At 43.2% G+C, this 24,537-nt stretch overlaps 1 protein-coding gene across 1 annotated transcript in view; it reads left to right on the top strand.

The window, feature by feature from the left end:
- The first annotated feature begins 3,118 nt into the window (after positions 1 to 3,118).
- Positions 3,119 to 24,537, top strand: part of LOC126470359 (cytochrome P450 4C1-like) — a 368,651-nt gene continuing 347,232 nt past the window's right edge. Inside the window, exon 1 of the mRNA XM_050098157.1 lies at positions 3,119 to 3,243. The gene's annotated coding sequence lies outside the window, so the exon portion shown is untranslated. The remainder of the gene's footprint in view (positions 3,244 to 24,537) is intronic.

Consider the following 24,537-nt stretch of genomic DNA (forward strand, 5'->3'; position numbering starts at 1 on the left):
ATTACATTTAATAAACTTAATTCTTCTGTTCAGGCAGTAGTTCGTTGCTGCAACTCCATGTTGTCCACAGTCGTGGTATTACCTGTCTTTGCAGACAATAGAGGTTCTTGGCATATTAGGTCGGTACGCGAATATCCTTCTCTGTATCTAAGTGTTTGTCACTGTATCTTCACTGAATGTTATATTGTTTTCGGGAGTCACTCCCCGCTTATGTCATAAATCAGAGATCGGTCTGTTCCAAATCAATTACATCGGAGGAAAAATGCTTTGTTCATCATTTCCTAAATTCTACGTGATAAAATTTGGTTCTAATTAACATAACAGACACTTTCGGTCATTACACGAAACTGCTTGAAATTATTTGTTCCTTTACGTATCGACGTTTTATTTTCACTATCCGATGAAAAGTTTATGGACAACTTACGTCCACCTTTCGTCTCTGTGGCGGCTCTAACGCTGGTGCGATCCTTTCAGTGAGGTGTCTAAATGTTTGTAGAGGAATGGCAACCCGTTTTTCCTCAAGCGCCGAAAACAGAGGAGGTAGTGAGGTTGGATGCAGAGATCTGGAGCGAAGTCGACATTCTGACTGACCTCCAAGGTGTTTGGGACTGTGATTAGGTCAGTCGATTTCAGGAATGTCATTGCCAACAAACCATCGTATCACAGATGCTGCTTTATATCAGGGTGCACTGACATGCTGACACAAATAATCATCGTCTCCGAATTCTTCCTCAAATGTATGCAGTACACAATGCTGTAAAATGTGTTCATATAATTCCAAATTTATGGTATTATTAGGCGAAATATCGGAACCACATGCTAACCACGAAGAACACCCCCATATCGTAACACCACCTCCTCCGTATGTCACTGTTGACATTACATGTGCTGGCAAGTAACGTTCTACAGGCATTCGTTAACTCCAAACCGTTCCATCGGATGATAACAGGATATATCGTGATTCGTCACTCAAAATCACTCGTTTCCAGTCATCCACTATCTAGTGGTGGCGTTCTTTACACCACCTCACGCATGGTTTATCACTGACTACAGAAATGTGTGTGTCCGCAGCTCGTGGTCGTGCGGTAGCGTTCTCGCTTCCCCCACCCGGGTTCCCGGGTTCGATTCCCGGCGGGGTCAGGGATTTTCTCTGCCTCGTGATGACTGGGTGTTGTGTGCTGTCCTTAGGTTAGTTAGGTTTAAGTAGTTCTAAGTTCTAGGGGACTGATGACCATAGATGTTAAGTCCGATAGTGCTCAGAGCCATTTGAACCATTTGAACCAGAAATGTGTGACTTACGAGGCGCTGCTGGACCACTGTACCCCATTCTTTTTAACTTCCTACTCACAGTCATTGCGCTAGCTCGACTGCTGGTAGCACTTTGGAACTCACAAGTAATTCCATCTACTGATTTCATGTGATTTTTATATACACATTTCACAGTGCTGGACGGACCCTTTCTATCAGTAAATGCGTTCTGCCCGGTTTTAGTTTAACTGTGGTCATTCCTCGCCTTGCCACATCACAAGCATAACATCTGAGTCGACTTAGGCAGCTCCAGAAGGGTAGAAATGTCTCTAATGGATTTATTACTCTGAGACGTCCAATAATTAGTGCAAGTTTGATGTCACTGAGCTATCCTGACCGATCCATTCTGCTGCTACTTCAGCTCTACTGATAACGCAATACTCCTCAACTGCTTTTATACTGGCGGATCCGCCTCTCGTGACATTTACTGGCCAGTTCCGTTGGCTGGTTGGTTGATTTGGGAGAGGGGACCAACCAGCAAGGACATCGGTCCCATCGGATTAGGGAAGATTGGGGAAGGAAGTCGGTTGTGCCCTTTCAATGGAACCATCCCGGAATTGGCCTGAAGCGATTTAGGGAAATCGCGGAAAACCTAAATCAGAATGGCCGGACGCGGTTATGAACCGTCGTCCTCCCGAATGCGGGTCCAGTGTGCTGAACACTGCGCCACCTCTCTCGGTGGTCAGTTCCGCATTACATAGGCGTGTCGTGATACTTTTCATCAGGTAGTGTATTCTACTTTGCCAGCTTTCTCCATGTGTTTCAAGTCTCCATGCTGCGATTGTCTTTTAGAAATTATTCCCAGCTTTAGTAACATGTGTTGGGAGTCAGTACCATACAATTTTCACAGCGACATGAGAATTTTTGTGGGGGTAGCTTCCTCCAAGTCCGGTATGAGATCGCCGCTCATCTTATTTTTGATTCATGTCTAAATAAGACTTTGCAGCAACTGATGTACTTAAATCAAAGCAGGAGGTCAAAGAGCCCGCTTTCGATAACTAGTTTCAATTAAAAGACTATAGTTTAATTAGCATTAGAGAAGTAAAGCGCCGATAAAGCATAACAATAACTTTCGTAATACTTTGCCTAGACGAAATCCAATAACAGTTTTGTAATCCTTTTGTCAAGCAGGATCTTTTGATCTACATCACGATATTATAGTTTGGTTTCTATTTTGGTATTTTTCCAGTGATTTTTGTTTTTGTATCTTCCTAGCCCCTGCAGCCTGCTTCAACCAGAAAATCATCAACACAGTTCGCATGCAACTAGAACACGCAATATATGAGATTCCCGATGTCATTTGGGTGCACTGAACTATCTGTATCGTTAGCCACCAAAATAACATAAATTTACACAATACTTAATTTGATTCAGAATACACACAGTAATTCTGACGTAGGGCTTGTCTAACGCCATGCGGTGCACACGCGAACGAACTTACGACGTCACAATAGTCACCTTACCCGAATACACTGCGAATGCTCAGCTACGTCAGGGGCCTGGCAGGAAATCAAGATATGAATGAAAGAGTGCAAAAGAAAGTCTTTACCTTTGTCACATGTTATCGAAAGCGTGTGTGTCAACGCGCAGCTACGAATTATTAAACTGCTCTGAATCAGTAAGTCGCTCCCCACTGAAGATAGTCGCTGCAACTCATAAGATCTGCAGTGTTCCGTGCTGTGACGTACATGGCCCGTATATCTCGTTAGCCTTGGACGCCATAGAAATGACGTCACTAGGAACAAGGAAAAAAAAACTGCAGCCTCAGTGGAGGGGGAGCTATTTTTTGGCAGCAGCATTTGAATGGGCAGTTGTGGCGAGAGTCTTAGCAGGCGCTTTAGTAGACGACACTTGTGCATATATTTCCAAGATGGCGCTGCCGTGTTTTTGAGTGGTTTTTGCTTAGGTTGAAGGTGGAAACGCTGACTCGCTGAGGTAGGAAGATATTTCAGTACATCGATCTCATGTTATTGTTTATGTATATAGAAACAAGAAACCAACATCATTCGAAGTTTTTGTTTGTGATTTACAAAGTTAAAAAGGTCACCTCAAATGTACATAAGAAGCTATGGACGTGCAACCCTGGATATCGTACAACTAGAAGGTAAGTATAGCCATGGGAGTCTACACTGTCAGTGAGGGCTCGAATTAAAGACATTTACAATAAATTAGAAATAGATCTCAGCTGCTCCCCATAGATTTTTGTTTTGTTTTTGAGGTGACTCCAAGTATTTTTAGGAGAAGAGATTAACGATCTGTTGTGCGACACTTTTTTTCTTTCCAGATCATGGAAACTGCAAGGAATGTGTGAGGTGAGCCTTTTACCCCCCAGTCAGTAGTGTATCATATAAAACAGCGTATGTGGTGGAAGGATTAAGTTTTTGTTTAAGAGTATTCTCCACAGTTATAGGAAAAGCAGTGGTACTCTTCTCTCAGGTGTGAGTCATCAGAACATGACTGATCAACAATGTTGCTAAATCTCCATCATTTTCTGGCGATGGGTTTCTGAACTAAGAGTCATGTTTGAACATTCCTAGTATATAATGCGATTATTCTTCAACAGTTACATCTGTAGATTAATCAAATTAATTCCCAACAGAATAATAACATTCATTGTTTTCAAGAATTTCGGTATATGGTGGGTAATATGTTACAAGAAAAGTGAGTCCGGTAAGCAGAAACTGATTTCCTAAATCATGACCCACAACTGCGCGAACATGTCAATCACAATCTTTGTAACAAAAGCGATGTTGACCATTGCTATAATAGAGTATGCTCTGTATCAGACGAGTTATTGTTACGACATAATAAAGGGCATAGTGGAGTGCAGAATTATAAATGCTTTTCAGCCGCTGCACCGCTGACATTAATCGTATGGTGCCGCCGCGACACTTCCACATCAAATTTCGACCGCCAAGCAGCCATACCAATAGAGGAACTTCGAAACTGGAATCTTATCGACCAGTTGCACTGTCCTCACATATTACGACAACTGTCGAACGTCTCATGAAGCAGCGGCTATAACGGCTACTTTATTGTAGAAAACTATTTCCTGAGTCCAAATTCAACAATATAAACGGTAGAAACGATGGATAATTTGAGCACCTTAATCACAGAAACATATGATGCTGCTCATAGGAATGTTATACTACGAGGGCGTGCTGAAAAGTAATGTCTGCGAATTTATTATTCTGTTCTGAATATTGGTTGAGGTATTACATGTCACACATATTACCCGATCGACTATCCAGAATTGCTGATGTATGTTGCAACTGTCGACCGCTACAGGGCTCCGAATTGCAGCGTCTGACAGGGAAATGCCTAACGTAACTATGTCTGCGCGTGAGAAACAGCGTGCTGTAATATAGTTTCTAACCACACAAAACGTGCATCAAAATTTAATCAACAGAAGAATGAAATCTTTGCATAGTGATGACTGTATCGACATCAGTAATGTGACACGTGATGAAAGCTGGGTTCATCACTTTGACCTCAAGAACAAGTGAGCATCAATAGAGTTTCGCCACAAATCATCACCGACGACAAAAAAGCTCAAGATCATGCCATGAACGGGCAAATTCACGCTCACAGTGTACTGGGATGGTTAAGGTGTGGTGAATTCGGAATTCAAGTCTAAAGGTATCACCATAAACTCTGCAAGGTCCTGTGAGAACCTCGAACGTCAGGAAACTGAAAGCACAACTTCGAAGAGTTCGTCCACACACAGAGCACCCTCAACTTCAGCATGACAATGCAAGACCACACACGAGCGCTGCGACATCTGCAACAATCCAAATCCGTACTGTTCCAACTTGGTCCCATCCGATTTTCATCTGTTTCCAAAACTAAATATTTTCTAGGACTTCACTTTGATACTGATGAAGCGGTGCAAGCAGAGGCGAGGTTTTGCTCCATCAACAAAGTTAAACGTTCTACAGTGACGGTATAAAAAACTGGTCTCTTGTTCGAAGAGATGTGCGCGTCACCGGGGTGACTATGCGAAGAAGTAAATATGTAGGCACGAAGAATAAAGATATTGAATATTCCACTTAATTTCGGGAATGCAGCCACGCAAATAAAACTTCCTTCACTGATATTTCGGCCGTGTATCGTCGGCCATCCTCAGAGTGAGTCCTGTGCATCACTCTTGAGGATGGCCGGAGGATCCGCGGCCGAAATATCAGTGGAGGAAGTTTTATTTGCGCGGCTGCATGCCCGAAATTTAATGGACTATTCATTACGCCGCCAGAAGTTGAAAATGCACAAAGATATAGAATGTTAATAAGGTTTTTTTTATACAGCTTTCAGAGTTTTCACGTAAAGAATTGGAGACATTACATTTCAGTAAGCCCTCGTAACAGCGGCAAGGCTTGACGTCATATATAAATATGACATCGACCAAATACATATATTAATACAAAAGTTATGCCAGATCGGATTGCCTTCTGGAATATCCTGTGGACTTAATTAATTCCTATCACCGAGCGAGGTGGCATACTGGTTAGGACCCTCGACTTGTATTCGGCAGGACCACAGTTCAATTCCGCCTCCTGTCATCCTGATATCGGTTTTGCGTGATTGTTCTAAATCGCTCCGGGAAAATGCAGCGATGGTTGCATTAAAAGAGCACGGTCAATTTACTTCCTCATCCTTTAGCAACCAGAGCTTGTGTCCCGTATCTAATGACCTCGTTGTCACTGGTACGATAAACCCCAATGTTCCGTTTTTTAAATTCATAAAATATAGAAAGATATACGTGCGATTCAGAGATGTCGTAACAAAAAAGTACCTACGTGATCAGGCCTAGACGACCAAGCGACGATTATTGGTTTCCATGTCATCCAGTGCCAGATGGTGTCATTTGTAAGCGGCCTGAAGGGGAAACCACTCTCCCACAACACCACTCTCCCAACTGTTGCCAGCTTTCCAAACCTTAAATCGGTCACTTCTTACACAAGTGGTTGCTCAGTTGACGTCACTAAGTGGCTGTGCCCTGTTCCGTCGTTCTTACCAAGGAAAAATTCTTGACGGATCGGGAGTACAACCTGTGTACTCTGCGTGGTGCTGACTGCTCAGGGCCGGCCAGTGTGGCCGAGCGGTTCTGGGCGCTACAGTCTGGAACCGCGTGCCCGCTCCGGTCGCAGGTTCGAGTCCTGCCTCGGGCATGGATGTGTGTGATGTTTTTAGGTTAGTTAGGTTTAAGTAGTTCTAAGTTCTAGGGGACTGATGACCTCAGAAGCTAAGTCCCATAGTGCTCAGAGCCATCTGAACCATTTTTTTGATTGCTCAGCTACGGAGGAAGACAGAGATGTCATAAATTAAAAAAAATGTTTGGTGTCATGTGGACTGTATATATGCCCCGTGTATCGTTATCACTTCCCAAGATATTCTGTATTGTCGGTTGGCAAATTTTTCCTTCCAGATTCATAATACGCTTCTCGCAGCATACGATTTAAATATAAAGATCGTAACTTTATATACTTTATCTATTACTGTCTTCCTTATTTTTCGTGTTCTCCAAGGAGCCCCCCCCCCCACATGGATACATCCATTGTCATGCTGTATGCAGAAGAAGTACTCGTCTGAAAAGACGACGTGGTGCAACTCCTGCGTTGTGTTGTTATTGTTGGGAGCACCTATGATGGCGTGGCTCTCTCTGTGCCGCGCACGGAAAGCCGCAGCAACGGTCGCCATGCTGACAGTTCCTGGTACGCTAGTAGTCGTCGCAGCAGTGTCTGTGCGGATACTTGTGTTGCTGCAGATAATCCCATTTCCTGGCTCAAGGTACGTTATATGGCTTTATGATCCAGCACAGCCGAGCGAACAATACGTTTATCCTCTAGGGCGCTAGTCGTGCCAGGTCACTGAGATCCTGCATGCCATTGAGAATGGTCTTGTCGATACCAGCGATTCCATATTCGCATGACAGTCGTTGGATCCAGACTAACGCGAGCAGCAGAAATGCGAAATGATGAACTACTGTCTCTGGAGACAATCCTGCCACTGTGGAATTTCGACACGTACTGGTAGGCTTTTCTTCATCTTGCACGACACACAACACGAACTTCTCACAAACAAACAATACTCAAGTGAAATTTGTTAATAAGGAACCAGCTGCGAAAACTATTCCTACATACAGAATGTAGATGGCGTTAATCCTAACTCGTTTGAGTAGTTGCGCTGAAGTGCTAATCATTTAGCCTACATACCCAAACATGTAGTACCTTTCATACTAGTTCGACGTTTGTTTCATGTAGCCTTCAAGGAGCTGTAATTATAATGGACTGTAGTGTACAGTTTATACGTATTTCCACAAATATGGAATGCAACTTTTGGAAATAGTTGTGACATATATAGGTTTAATAATAAGTACCTCCGCGGTTTCAGAAGGCAACTGTGTGAAAACTACAAGAGATGCAGAAAACATATGTCAGTGGACAGAGAATCTTCTCACGTCTCGTTTCACAATACGTACCATAGCATAGTTGCAGATGCACAGTGCACATTTAGAGACACAGTCGAGTCAGAACATGTAGACAAATCATCTGCTCTGTATTGTTATATCTATTGAGTTCACGACTGCAGACTGGCAATCCAGTGGTTAGATTTCCAAAACGGGTTGCTATAGCACCTTCCCGGGCAACGACTTCAATAAATTACACACAGGTATTGACGTTTCCTGCGTAAAAAACGGTGCCCATGTTGAGAACCCGTAATGTGAATTAATTACTTGGAGAGATGCTCTATCCACTGACACGTCTCTATTTTCTATGTGTCTTGTAGTATTTGAGAAGTCGTCTTCTGAAACCCTTGTTTTAGATGTTAACTGTTGAGGTACTATGTCACTTATTGACTGTCACACTTGCTATTTCCCTACCTTTCTTAACAATGCTTGAAGCACCTCTAATCACTTTCACTATAACAGTTATATTGACAATGATTTCCTACTCCACGGTAAATAATTAGAAAAGTTCGAATCCATTAGCTTGTAGATCTCTCGGTAACTTCTCATGCTATTTGCTGCAAGTACCGGATGTTTATAACTAATTTGACGATGTCCCAAGTGCTGCATTGCGGCCTGTATACATTACAGGTGACGGAAACGTCGTAGGTTATGTTCACTTATCAGTATACTCACGGAGTATGCAGAAAAAACTAACAGCTCCAATTTCTACATCCCGGTGAAAATATGGTGTTGTAAACAGTCAGAACGTGAAATGTTTCCTCTATTGACGTCAGTATGATGTTTGTGTCTTAGCGATGAGCGTCGATTTCTTTTGTGAAGTGACTGTTGGTATAAAGGGCTAAGAACGCTGAAGTTTTCAGTACGAAATGCAATTGATATTAAGAAGAGAAATCATGCGCTGCTGGTAAAGTTGTTTTATCAGAACGACCAACAGCAGCGCTCAAGTGTGGGAATATCGCCGGCTGAAACAGCTGCGAAGGTCCTCCATGTCAATAAATGAGCTAAAGAATACGATCAAGAAATCCGAAGAAACAAGAGAATTAAGTGGTGCAGCAGGGAGAAAGACACGGCCAGTTCCCATGGCAGTTGTTAATGAAGTTGCTGTTGCTATATAACCGACCGTGCAGCACATGCCTCAGATTCTGTAGCCAGTGCTCGAGCTGTATCATGGGAATATTCTGTCCCTTGGCCAACAATTCAAAAGATTCTGCGACGCATTTTACGCTGGTATCTCTACAAGGTCCACAATGTGTACTGAATGAAGCCCCAAGACATGCAACAACGCCGTGACTTTGCCCTTCGTTTTTTTGCACACATGGAACTGGAGAAAATGTGGCTGGGGAATATTCTTTGGATGGACGAGGCACATGTTAATCTGCACAGTGCCATGAGTGCACATAACTGTCGCATAAGGGGTTCTACTCCGCCACATGTTGTGCGGGAACATACAATGCACTCAGTTTATGTGACTGTGTGGTGAGGTTTCACAAGGTCCTCCATTCTCCGTCAGTTTTCCTTCGAGGTGACACATTGCTGCCCTGTTTGGTATACAATGACACATACACCTGCGCGTTATAAGGACCTCCTTGTGCAACACGTAATTCCAGTTTTACTAGTGAGCAACTGTGTCCACATTACTATTTTCAAGCAAGATTGGGTGATACCAGATGTCGCTGGCTACACAAAACATTGGCTTTGGGAAACCTTCGGTAACGACCGCATCATCTCTAGGCAATTTTGAGATGTGTTGCCTTCCAGATACCCCAACCTAAACCTACGTGACTTCCGGTTGTGGGGATATCTGAATGTGGTTCAAATGGCTCTGAGCACTATGGGACTGAACATCTATGGTCATCAGTCGCCTAGAACTTAGAACTACTTAAACCTAACTAACCTAAGGACATCACACAACACCCAGCCATCACGAGGCAGAGAAAATCCCTGATCCCGCCGGGAATCGAACCCGGGAACCCGGGCGTGGGAAGCGAGAACGCTACCGCACGACCACGAGATGCGGGCTATCTGAATGTGTCTGTGTGTGACCAAACTGCTGAGGTCATCGGTCCCAAGACTTACACACTACTTAAACTAACTTATGCTAATAACAACACACACACACATGTCCGAGGAAGGACTCGAAGCTCCGGCGGGAGGGACCGCGCAGTTAGTGACATGGCGCCTGTAACCGCGCGGCCACTCCGCGCGGCGGGATATCTGAAAAATCGTGTCTATCAGGGATGTATCCAGACTCTTCCTGATCTGAAGGATGGCGTACGATGACATATTGCTCTGATTACATCAGATATTCTGCGAGCAACTGTCTATCGTGCCATGTTATGTATGGAGCATGTTGCTGAGTTGGGAGATCATGTTGAACCCATGTTGTAATTTGTGACCATATCCTAATAACCGTACCAGAATCAACGTTATCATGTGTTTGATCGTTCCACTCCTTTTCCTGCACTCACACGATATTCTAACAACTTACAGCAAAATTTTTTACCAGGAGACAGAAAGTGGATCTACAAGGGTTGCCAAGAAAGTAATGCACCGCATTTTTTTCTTCAGCTGTTCTTTACTGAACATGATGAGAAGTATAAACATGAAAGAATGGTGTTTTTTCTACACACCCTATTTTTTCACGTAATCCCCATCCTTTCAATGGCCTTCCTCCAGCGCGAAACAAGGGCGTATATGCCCTGTCGGTACCAATCCTTGCCCTGTTGGCAGAGCCAGTGCTTCACTGTGTGAACTTCCTTTGCTGATTGAAAGATGAAGCGCCAACCGCCGAGTCATGATGCGTCTGTCCTCGCAAATGACATCAGCTCGCTGCAGCATGTCAGGTGTGACAGCCATGGTTGGTCTCCCCGACCGCTGCAAATCGTGGAGCTCCGCCGAACCGCCTTCTGATCACCTCACGCTCCGTGCCCAGTGACTAACGGTACTTCTGTCTACAGCAGATGCTCCGTAGACTTTTCACAAGCGTTTATGAATATTTCCCACAGTTTCTTTCTCTGATGTAAGAAATACAGTGACGGCATGTTGCTTGTAACGTGCATCACCTACAGACGCCATTTTGAAACTGTCCTGCAGCTATGCTATCTGTCGGAAGTGACGGAAACTTGGCGCCCTCACTCGGGAGACTTTAAATAATACATACGTAGCGCTTCGCATTCGTAACATTGTTCTCGGCTGAGAAAAAAAAATGCGGTGAATTACTTTCTGAGCAACACTCGTGTCATATTGTTCGACATTTTCTGCGAGTGCAATGATTAATGAACATACAGGATGACAATTATTGAACTATATGAAATAAAATCGTCATAACTTCTAAACGGTTTGCGTTAGGGCTTTCAAAGTGCACGGCTGATCGCCGAGCATGATGGGAATTAATGGTTTGGTCTAGCGACGAAGCCCACTTTCATTTGGATGGGGTCATCAATAAGTAAAACTGACGCATTTGGGGGATTGAGAAAACACATTTCGCGATCGAGAAGTCTCTCCACCCTCAATGGGTGACTGTGTCGTGTGCAACGTCCAGTCATGGAATAATCGATGCAATAATACTTGGTGGCATGGTAACTATCGAACGGTATGTGTAGGTTTTGGAAGATGATGTCATCCGCATTATTCAAAACGACACTGATTTCGACAAGATGTGGTTCATACAAGACAGAACTCGACTCCATCGAAGCAGGAGAGTATTTGATGTTCTGGAGGAGCACTTTGCGGACCGCATTTTTGCGCTGGGGTACCCAAAGGCCACTGCCACGAGCCTCGATTGGCCGCTATATTCTCCGGATCTGAACACACGCGACTCATTTTTGAGGGACTATATTGAGGACAAGGTGTACAGTAATAACGCCAAAACCATTGCTGAGCTGAAAACAGCCATTCAGGAGGTCAGCGACAGCATCTATGTTCAGATACTTGAGCGGATCATACAGAATTTCGGTATTCGTCTGCGCCACATCATCGTTGATGATGGCAGCCATATCGAACATGTGATAACCTAAATCATAATATCTATAGTGACATTTACATGTTGAATAAAATGTGTGCACGCCGTTGTTTGTAACTGATTTACGTTTTCTTTCATATAGGTCAATAAGTATCACCCTGTACCTTCGACGGATCAGCGTCCTGCGATGAATACAGCCCACACTGCAGTATTCGAACACCTGCAGTTTAATTATAACTACCCCATATTTTTGTAAGAGAGGTTTAGAACAGTTTCAGACGAATCTCTTCTCCTAGCACCAGATTTATTCAACTTTTAGCACATGATTTCAGAACAATTTCACACAAATCTATTTCTGGCACCAGTTTTATTGGGGTAATTCCATCATTCTATAGCTTGAAAATTCAGTTCTTCCGCTATTACAACAGCATAATGAGGAAATTAATCCTCAATATTCTCCAAGTTTTCTCTGTAGCGCTCTGCCACTAGAACTTAACTAAAGCTCCTGGTCAGTTAAGCATCCGATTACAGAATTTGATACGCCTTTGATATTTGCCTCCACCCAATTTATTTGTTATTCGGAATCTGTGATAACTTAACTAGATATTATCGAATGCCTTACGGCAATAATTACATTGTCACCACTAGTGTATAATCTATGCTTGCCATACAGTGCTTCCCAAGAGGAATGGTCCCTATTCGGGGATGTGACAGAAAAGATCATTTGAATAAAAAACTTCATATGGATATATTCCCTATTCCGAATGGTTTCCGAGATAGAACACATTTAATGAACATTGTCTACATCTACATCTACATATGTACTCCGCTAGCCACCAAGCGGTGTTTGGCGGAGGGCAAAATTCGCGCCAAAGTCATATTTCTCCCTCTCTGTTCCACTCGCGGATCGCGCGAGGGAAAAACGACTGTCTGAACGCCTCAGTACGAGCTCTAATTTCCTTTATCTTTGAATGGTGATTATTGCGCGATTTGAAAGTTGGTGGTGATAATATATGCTCTACATCATCGGTGAAGATCGGATTTCGGAATTTAGTGAGCAGCCCCTTCCGTTTAGTGTGTCCCACTTCAAACTTTCTATGAGATTTGTAACGCTCTCGCGATGGCTAAATGTACCAGTCACGAATCTTGCCGCTCTTCATTGAACCTTCTCAATCTCTTGAATCAGACCCAACTGGTAAGGGTCCCATACAGACGAACAATACTCTAAGACTGGACGAACTAACGTACTGTAAGCAATTTCCTTTGTTGAAGGACTGCAACAATTCAGGATTCTACCAATAAACCGCAATCTAGAGTTCGTCTTGCCCGTTACTTGTGTAATCTGATCATTCCATTTGAGATCATTTCGAATAGTCACACCCAGGTACTTGACTGATGTTACCGCTTCCAGAGACTGGGTATTTATTTTTTACTCGTACATTAATGGGGATTTTCCCCTTGTTATACACAGTAGGTTACACTTACTAATACTGAGAGATAACTGCCAGGCATTACACCACGCATTCATTTTCTGCAAATCATCATTGATTTGTTCACAACTTCCGTGTGACACTACTTTCCTGTAACCTACAGCATCATCGGAAAACAGTCTAATGCCGCTGTCAATACCATCAACCAGATAGTTTATGTAAATCGTAAAAAGCAGCGGACCTATTACGCTGCCCTGGGGCACACCTAAAGTTACGCTTGTTTCTGTTGAAATCACCCCATTAAGGACGACATAATGCTCTCTGTCTGTTAGAAAACTTTCTATTCAGCCGCATATGTCATGGGATAGACCGTAAGCTCACACTTTTTGGAACAAGCGACAGTGCGGAACTGAGAGGAACGCCTTTCGAAGGTCGAGAAATATGGCATCAACCCGCGAGCTAGTATCTAGAGTCTGTTGTACGAGTATATCATGCACAAAGAGGGCCAGCTGTGTTTCACATGACCTCTGTTTCCTAAAACGGTCCTGGTCTCTGCAGATGAGCTTCTCAGAGTCTAGAAAAGTCATTATATCTGAACACAAAATATGTTCCATGATTCTACAACAAATCGATGTCAGTTAAATTGGCCGGTAATTATGTGCATCCGATTTTCTACCCTTTTTATAGAATGCTATGACCTGGGCCTTCTTCCAGTCCAGTGGAACTTTCCGCTGTAAATTAGTTGCTGTATTATTCAATACACTGTCAGGTTTACACACGTACAACAGTTATCAAATATGCGTTTTACAAGGTATCCATTGCAAAATACGCATTTTTAACGCATTCACCGCTAAGCATTATCGTACACGTCACATTACAGCTGTTATACCGTTCATAATAACTGCTCTAATATACCACCGTCAACTTTAATGCATTTATGCTCTGTCGGGTGAACATGTAGAGTTGCTTATCTGAGTGCCTTTGCACGATCCTTAAAGAGAACAACAGCGTCCAGAATGCTACGAAGGGGCTCATCTCGCGTAGTCACTCTTCGTTTGTACACCTCAGACATCATCCAACCCCATAAATAAAAATCCAGTGGCGTCAGGTACGACAAGCCTTGCGTCCAGTTAATTATACCACCGCAATCAACCTACTGGTTAGGATAAGTGCACATGGGATGTTCCCTCACACATTAAATGTGGTCTACCTCAGCATCTATGGAATGCGGCACATGTCCACATGAAGATTTTTGCTTCAAGTGAGCGTTTCGCTCGTATTCCTGAATACTGACATTTCCTCCTGGGACACTCTGTATATGTTATTATGTGAATCTAGCATTTCGCTGTTAGTCACTTCCAGTTTTGCCCAATTGGTAGCGGAACAGCTCGCGAACAATGTATGAAGCACTGTATGTATCAGTTATGAAATTGCTGCCTTAACAGGCAATTGGCACAACAAAAGAAAAACCCTGTTAAAGTAGCACTAAACTGCTACAAAATTAAATATCGTGAGTTGTTGTTACTACTGGTCTGTAGAAAATTCCGGTTATTTCACTGCAACGACACACATTTGATTCTGCTTCTCACCCAAAAAGTTAATTATTGATTGCAATCAATCTGGACTGGTTGTTACCCTGACTTTCAGCAATTATACGATCATACAAGATGACTCAAACATCGTATAAAATTTTCCCCTGCAAAATAATGCACCAAAAATTTATAACAACAAAGCAAACAAATTTTGTAAAACTGTTTTAATAAAAATTTAGTTTAAGTGAGTCTTTGCAACACTAATTTACTCACAACGCAGCAGTATCACACTATAAGAAAAGGAAGAAAAAGCAAAGTAAATAAATAAATAAATAAATAAAGGTAGAAACAGAAACACATGCACTTTTAGATTCGTGATAGCACAACCACACTGTTTTCAAACGTTCACATTCATACTCCATTGTTCATAAATAATTAGAATAATGCAGTATATTGGTAAAAAATATATAGTAATTCCACTGTATAAGTTGCCATGTATAATGCAACATAACTTTTTATATAGAATTCTGAGCAATAACTATTAGAATGGATTTGGAATAATTCAGGTTAAATACTGAAATAAAATTGGTTCAAGATTCTGATTACAATTTAAGACAAAAAATGATCTTAGTTTCGGATACAATGATTCATACTAACAGAAACACATCTAAAGTATATTGTAATTCTGTACAAGTTGCCATATACAATGTAACGTAACACTTTGTACACTGATCAGCCAGAACGTTATGCCCATCGAACTATTATCGATATAGACCCATACAGGCGATAGCAGCGCCACCTTGCGAGGAATGACTGTTAGTCAGAGACACGCACGGTGCATGTAGTAACAGTGAGCGTGCTGTCCGTGTGTAGAAGGGGACGGCGCGCGATAATCTGAGTTTGACCGAGGACAGACTGTGATGGCCCGGAGGCTCGGCAAGAGCATTTCGGAAACTCCACGACTTGCCGGGTGTTCGAGGAGTGCAGTGGTGAGTGACTTTAACAAGTGATGAAACCAAGGTGAAACCACTTCCAAATGTCGTGGGGTAGCGCGGCTAACCTTCGTTACAGACGTCGGACGTCGTAGGCTGGTCAGACAGGTAAAACAGGACAGGCGGCGAACTGTGGCGGAACTAACATCAGACTTTAATGCTGCACAGAGTACAGGTGTGTCATAACACACAGTTCACTAGACACTGGGCCTCCACAGCCGACGACCCATGCATGTGCCCATGTTAACACCACGACATCGGCGGTAGCGTTCTCGCTTCCCACGCCCGGGTTCCCGGGTTCGATTCCCGGCGGGGTCAGGGATTTTCTCTGCCTCGTGATGACTGGGTGTTGTGTGCTGTCCTTAGGTTAGTTAGGTTTAAGTAGTTCTAAGTTCTAGGGGACTGATGGCCATAGATGTTAAGTCCCATAGTGTTCAGAGCCATTTGAACCACCACGACATCGGCACCTATGACTGAAGTGAGCTCGTGACCATCGGCAGTGGAAGTTGACGCAGTGGCAGAGCATTGGATGGTCTGATGAATCCCAATATCTTGTTCATCTTGCCAGTGGGAGTGCGCGAATCATTCGTCTTCCAGGGGAACAGTTCTTTGACACCTATGCTGCGGATCATGTTTATGATTACAATTCAGGGCAGAGGAAGAGAGTTTAGTTTGGTATAAGGTATTTCATATGGACAAAATCACGGCTAAAGTACATTTAATGCACTATATTCGCAGTTGTAGTGTATATGAAGCTAGCGAATCGTCAAGCTACAAAGTCGACTGGGGCCTAACTAAGGTCTAGCAGTTCTTCACCACGTTACCAGAGCTGTTGACACGTAGAAAGATGTCGCCAGCGTCCTCACCTTCATGAATGAGCTAGTTCACACTTGCTTAATCGCATTGCTTCTCATCGAGTAATTTTATGGACATATTTAACATACAAGTAGTCCTCTTGATAATGCCCATTTACAGATGCTCAGCATTCCGCTCAATTCTGCTAGCTAGCCAGCTTCTTACCGCCCCGTCTGCCTTTTCCTAAAAAGAGTTACTTCAGAAGTGCTACAAATCCCACCCTCAGAATATCTGTTGTTTCAAGAGGTTTTCCAATATAAAAGTTTTCATTGCAGTGCTGTACTTTCATACTAACTGATTCCAAAAGCTTAAACATTAAACGAAATTTGAATACGATAATTTACAAAAAATTAGAGTTACGTAAACGGCCAACAAACTTGTGAAGCAGCGTATATGCACATTCAATACAGAAAATATATTTAGAAGAAAAAAATTCTACTTGTATAGCCTTAACATTACAAATTTTCTATTCCTACTATTACTTGGGCATTATTACATGTAATAACAGAGGCTCATTCTCGGATCTTGTCATGGATTCTCCTGCTGTTTACTATACTGCATTGACATTTTCTCTTTCCAGTCTGAAAGAATGAAAGATCTGCTCTGAGAATAGCGTGCCTGAGTTTTCTAATTGCGTCAGGTAGTTCGTCGCTGATTCTACGGGACCTATTCCTATAACCTGAAAAACACACGTGCGGGCCGCACGTACCTTGTCACTGGAGTAGCTGGTGCCATTGCATTGGTTACTCTCAGAACTATCTGTACAAACAGTGATGTCAGAAACGTTAGCATGGCGATGTTATGAGACATCAGTGGGCTGTCGCAGTATTATATTATTTCAAAGTACTTTGTATAACTGAAGTAGGAGAGTGTTTGAAATGCATTTGTACTAGCTCAGTTCTTTTGGACTGATAAACTTACAGTGCCATTGTCAAATACATGAAAATCGAAGAAACACGAATTTAATGAAAAAGAGACTTTAGTTATAGTGTGGTGAGATTCGTATTAGATTACGAATATTACTTGCTTGCAAATTACTTTGTGTATTAGCACACAATGAAGCGCCAAAGAAACTAATACAGCTATGTGTATTCAAACACTGAGATATGTAAAGAGGCAGAATACGGCCCTGCGGTCGGCAACGCCTATTCAATATAAGACAAGTCACTAACGCAGTTGCTAGATCGGTTACTGCTGCTACAAGGCAGGTTATTAAGATTTAAGTCAGTTTGAAAGTGGTGTTATAGTCGGCGCACGAGCGATTGACTCAGCATCTCCGAGGTAGCGATAAACTGGGGATTTTCTCGTTCGACCATTTCACGGTTATAACGTGAATATCGGGAGTCCTGTAAAACATCAAATCTCCGACATCGATGCGGCCGGAAAGAACTGGACTAACGACGACTGAAGAGAATCGTTCAGCGAGACAGAAATGCAACACTTCCGCAAATTTCTGCGGATTTCAGGACTGGGCCATCAACATCTGTCATCTTCAACGAAGCATCATCGATATTGGCTTTCGAAGCCGAAAGCCCACTGATGTACCCTTGATGACTGCACGACACAAAGCTGTATGCCTCGCCTGGGCCCGTCAACATCGACATTGGACAGTTGATGACTGGAAACATGTTGCCTGGTCGGATGAGTCTCAGATTATATCGAGCGGATGGACGTGTACGGGTATGGAGACAACTTCATGAACCCATGGACACTGTATGTCAGAAGGGGGCTTTTCAAGATGGTGGAAGGATGTAATGGTGTTGGGTGTGTGCCGTTGGAATATGGGACCCCTGATACGTTTAGATACGACTCTGACAGGTGACACGTATGTAAGCATCCTGTCTGATCACCTGTATACATTGATGTTCATTGTACATTCCGACGGACTTGGGCAATTCCAGGAGGACAATGCGACACCCCACACGTCCAGAATTTCTACAGAGTGGCTCCAGGAACACTGTTTTGAGTTTAAACGCTTCCGCTGGCCACCAGACTCCCCAGACATGAACATTATTGATCATACGTGGGATGCCTTGCAACGCGCTGTTTAGAAGAGCTGCCGGCTGGTGTGGCCAAGCGGTTCTAGGCGCTTCAGTCCGGAACCGCAGGACCGCTACGGTCGCAGGTTCGAATCCTGCCTCGGGCATGGATGTGTGTGATGTTCTTAGGTTAGTTAGTTTAAGTAGTTCTAAGCTCTAGGGGACTGATGACCTCAGATGTTAAGTCCCATAGTGCTCAGAGCCATTTGAACCAATTTTAGAAGAGCTCTCCACCCCGTCATATTCTAACGGATTTATGGCTCTGCAGGATTTATGGTATCAGTTCCTTCCAGCACTACTTCAGACATTAGTCGAGTCCATGTACGATATGCTGCGGCACTTCTGCGTGCTCGCGGAGGCCCTTCACGATATTAGGCAGGTGTACCAGTTTCTTTGACTCTTCGCCGTATATTGTAACGGTTTCTAGGGCATGATTTTACTTTTGTACTCTATACTGCCACATTATAGAGAGGTACAAATTGACACACATGCTTGGAATGACGTGGGGTTTTATTAGAACCAAAAAGTACAAAAGTTCAAAAAATGCCCGACAGATGGCGCTTCATCTGATCAGAATAGCAAGAATTAGCATAACAAAGTAAGACAATGCAAAGATGATGTTCTTTACAGGAAATGCTCAATATGTCCACCATCATTCCTCAACAATAGCTGTAGTCGAAGAATAATGTTGTGAACAGCACTGTATAGCATGTCCGGAGTTATGGTGAGGCAGTGGCGTCGGATGTTGTCTTTCAGCATCCCTAGAGATATCGGTCGATCACGATACACTTGCGACTTCAGGTAACCCCAAAGCCAATAATCGCACGGACTGAGGTCTGGGGACCTGGTAGGCCAAGCATGACGAAAGTGGCGGCTGAGCAGACGATCATCACCAATCTACGCGCGCAAGAGATCTTTAACGCGTCTAACAATATGGGGTGGAGCGCCATCCTGCATAAACATCGTACGTTCCAGCAGGTGTTTATCAGCCGGGCTGGGGATGTTGCGATTCTGTAACATATCGGCGTACCTCTCACCCGTCACGGTAGCAGTTACAAAACCGGAATCACGCATTTCCTCTAAGAAAAAAGGCCCGATAGCGGTAGATGTGGTAAATCCAACCCATACCGTGACTTTCTCGTCGTGCAGTGGAGTTTCCACGACAGTTCTAGGACTTTCGGTAGCCCAAATTCGTTTTGCTGTCCAGCGCCATCTGTCGGACATCTTGTGAACTTGGTTTTTTTTCCAATAAAACCCCATGTCATTCCAAGCATGTGTGTCAATTTTTACCTCTCTGTCTACATTATTCCGTGGTTTATTAAGTTTTCAAATTTATACTGACTTTTTGATCACCCGGTATAATTAGAAATTTTCGTTGGCAACTCTGTTGAGGTATGCTGAAGTTCTTTCCGTATTGCTGGTGGTCCTGTCTACGTAAGTTAGGACAGTCTCTTCAAGGTGAAGTATTTTATATAATTTTTCTTTTGAAAAGTCGTAAGGAACAGGTCCTGCCCATATAGCTCACAACGTTTGCATAAGTAATTCATTAAGTTTAATTTAATGATTTGTCTATAAGCAGTCTCGAACTTTAGATCAAGAAGATAGTGTTCACCAGTCAAGTTCAGATTTAGTAGACCAAAAGTAAATTTGCAATAAAAAGTTCTCGTCTAACAGTGAATAACGTCAGTCGTCTACAGTGCCCTCGTCACGCAGATTTACACGGACGGAACACGAAACTGTTCTGTCGTCAGATTCACCGCTAAATTCAGGTCAGTCAATGTTCGATAATAAATTTGTCGCAAGAAACTGAAAGTCACTCAAGCGATCTCCTCGTGAAAAGACTGCCAAAAACAAAATCATGCTCAATACATTTTCCGAGTCAGACCAACATGAAAAATGGGTCTCACTTCACGTTCTACATCTACACCTGTATTCAAATGGTTCAAATGGCTCTGAGCACTATGGGACTCAACTGCTGTGGTCATAAGTCCCCTAGAACTTAGAACTACTTAAACCTAACTAACCTAAGGACATCACACACATCCATGCCCGAGGCAGGATTCGAACCTGCGACCATAGCGGCCGTGCGGTTCCAAACTGTAGCGCCTTTAACCGCTCGGTCACTCCGGCCGGCTACACCTGTATTCCACCAACCACTGTGATGTGCTTAGTGGATGGTACCTTTTTTGTTATACCATATATTGATGAATCTTCTTGTTCCATTCGCGGATGGAATATAGGAAAAATAACAGCTTGTACACCGCTATACGAGCAGTTGTTTGGCTAATTCCATTTGCATGCCATCTGCGGGATAGGGACGTAGCTTTTGCCATAAAAATTATTTTTGAAGTTGTGCAACAACGCAATCGTGAAAAGTAATCCATTTTTCTTCTATTGTCTGACAGTTAAGATGTAAAGATCTTTCAACATTTCTATTACGTTCTCTCGTCAAACAAAGAAGCCTGTGTCCATTCGCAACGACATTCGTTACATACTCTCCTTCAGCTGAACTTTATAATGTTTCCATACACTTGAGCCGTATTGAAGTATGTGGCGCACGAATGTTTTGTATGCAATCGCTTTTCTAGACAAATAGCAATTTTCCAATATCCTGCAACTGAAATGTAATCTGCCGTTTAATTAGCTACGACTGAGCTTATGTGACCATTCGAATTCATACAATATCTGACTGCTATGTAGAGATCTGTCTTCCAATGCTGAACCCTTTCACTCAACTCAACTTCGTCCGAACAGGTCTCTGAAGGCCCGACGGTACCGACCGGCCGCCGTGTAATCGTCAGCTCATAGGTGCCAACGTCAATGAACATGGAGATGTTCAAAATGTTCAAATGTGAGTGAAATCTTATGGGACTTAACTGCTAAGGTCATCAGTCCCTAAGCTTACACACTACTTAACCTAAATTAACTTAAGGCCAACACACACACCCATGCCCGTGGGAGGACTCCAACCTCCGCCGGGATCAGCCGCACAGTCCATGACTGCAGTATGAAGATGTAGGGGCATGTGGTCAGCTGGTCAGCATACTGCTCTCCCGGCCGTTGTCAGCTTTCGTGGTTGGATGAAGCCTCTCACTACCTGTTCTTTTTTTCAGAGTGAAAGACATTAGTATTTTATTATTTTAATTAATGTCACAGTCAGAAGCACGAACATGAAAAAATATAGCCCCGTTTCGTTTTTCGAAAATGGTGTGATTGGTCATACACGGTTATTAATAACTACATCCAGACCTTCAGAAGACGATTATACAAAAACTACAAGACATACGGGGAAAAGGCACATCACTGAATAGATCATTTCTGCAAGTTTTTACCTCAGATTATGGGTGGCCACTGTGTTTGTGATGCGATGAAGTCAGTACGTGCATACAGTTCATTGGCATAACGCTTCCCGGAAGTTGCGACAACAGCTCGCTTTGCAAATTTGTTCATTGTGTTGCCCGCCTGCAGGCATGAACTAATTCGAGGTGACAATTCGGAGCAAAAGTTTTCATCGAAACTTGAATAAATCGTAACCTACAGGTCCCAGCTGTCATTGTAAGAGTTCTGAAAACCATTACCAGGCTTTCTTTTACCAGTCAGACACTGATACATCGCATTAGTACCCAGCAAGTTCTCACAGACCCTCTGACAACTTACAATGGGATACATACACTGAAGCGCCAGAGAAACTGGTATAGGCATTCGTATTCAAATACAGAGATATGTAAACAGGCAGAATACGGCGGTGAGGTTGGCAAAGCCTATGTAAGACAACAAGTGTTTGGCGCCGTTGTTAAGTCGGTTACTGCTGCTACAATGGCAGGTGATCAAGATTAAAGTGAGTTTGAACGTGATGTTATATCCGGCGCACGAGCGATGGCACACAGCATCTCCGAGGTAGCGAGGGAGTGGGGATTTTCCCGTACGACCATTTCACAAGTGTACCGTGAATATCAGGAATCCGGTAAAACATCGAATCTCCGACGTGGCTGCAGCCGGAAAAAGATCCTGCAGGAACAGGACTAACCACGACTGAAGAGAATAGTTCACCGTGACAGAAGTGCAACCCTTCCGCAAATTGCTGCAGATTTCAGTGCTGGACCATTAACAAGTGTCACCATGTGAATCATTCAACGAAACATCATCGATATGGGCTTTTGCAGCCGAAGGCCCACTCGTGTACCCGCTATGACTGCACGACACGAAGCTGTATGCCTCGCCTGGGCCCGTCATCAGTCTGGAACTGCGGGACCGCTACGGTCGCAGGTTCGAATCCTGCCTAGGGCATGGATGTGTGTGATGTCCTTAGGTTAGTTAGGTTTAAGTAGTTCTAAGTTCTAGGGGACTGATGACCTAAGATGTCAAGTCTCATAGTGCTCAGAGCCATTTGAACCATTTTTAAGACATTGAAATGTTGAAATGGAAAGTCTGTGCCGTTTAGGCACAGTTGGAAGAAGCAAGGAGATTGTAGCTGAAGATGAAGGACGAAAGCAAGGAGGAGGATGGCTGGGAACTGACAGCTGGTGGAAAAGGTGGGAATAAGATGAGATAGTCTGAGAGTTTTATCGTGTGCACAAAAAGAAGGTGTACTAGGGCCATCGAAGTCAGATGGAAAGACGTTTAAGACAGATGAATGATATCCAAATTCACAGAAGAATCTAACCATGATAGGGAATATTAGGAACGTAAAACATCTTAGGAAGCAGAAACTGCTGCTGGCACGTAAGAACCAGAGGCGAGATGTAGGCCGTTAGTTGAAGGAAATGCGAGAGACAAAGTACGAGATCATGAGTGTTTTAAGCTCAAGTACAGGACTCAGCCGTGTAAGAGAAGACTTAGAAGTTTCGTGTAGATATTTCGCAAAGAATCAAGTGTTAATAGTGGATAAGACAAGAAAGAGTTTCATCCTAAATGGAAACTACGAGCAGATGGCCTCACCTGAATTGGAGGCTCAAACATCTTTTTTGAGTCGTCTATATTCTACGTCACTTTAACGCAAATGCAGCAGTGGTCCGTTAATCGTTGGTATCAACTGAGGGCACAGGATGCAACAAGTTTCAGGGTATGGCCCACGTCGGAGCTAACGATCCTTGTCCTATGGTTTCTGAGCTCATACTTGGCTCCTTTTGACGTTTTACTGAGAAACTTGCTCTTAATGTTTCGTGGACGCTCGTAATCTGTAGCGTTGTTCCTAGAAATGGCGTGATCATTGGGTTTTGAACAGAGTGGAAAGCCTGAATCAAATACTTTGGCATTTCATCTACATCTGCATCCATACTCCGCATGCCACTATACGGTGCATTGCAGAGGGTACATTTTACCACTTTCGTATCTTGTCTTTGTTCTTGCACGAAATGTACATTGGTGGCAATAAAATAGTACTGTAGTCAGCTTCAAATGCCGGTTCTCTAAATTTTCTCAGTAGTGTTACTCGAAAAGGACGTCGTATTTCCTCCAGAGATTCTCATTTGAGTTCATGAAGCATCTCAGTAACACTTGCGTATTGATGAAACCTACCGATAACAGCTCTAGCAGCACGCTTCCGAAATGCTTTTATGTCTTCCTTGAATCCGAATTGGTGGGGATCATCAACATTCGAGCTGTCGCAAGAGTCGGTGTCGTGCACACGGTCTTCTTTATAGATGAGCTTCACCTTCCTAAAGTTCCCCCTAGTAAAACGAAGTGGGCCATTCACCTTCCCTACTATGAACCTTACGTGAACGTTCCATTTGCAATGTTACGCCTAGATATTTAATCGATATGACTGTGTCAAACAGCACACTAATAATACTGTATTCGAACATTACAGTATTGTTTTTATTACTCATCTGCATTTACTACCATTTTTATACACTTAGAGAAAGCTGCCATTCACACATCAAATAGGAATTCTGCCTAAGTCATCCTGTAGCCTCCTATAGTCACTCAATGACGACTTTTGCTGTAAAAAAAAG

The sequence above is a fragment of the Schistocerca serialis genome, chromosome 3 (assembly GCF_023864345.2).
Source record: "Schistocerca serialis cubense isolate TAMUIC-IGC-003099 chromosome 3, iqSchSeri2.2, whole genome shotgun sequence".
NCBI lineage: Eukaryota > Metazoa > Arthropoda > Insecta > Orthoptera > Acrididae > Schistocerca > Schistocerca serialis.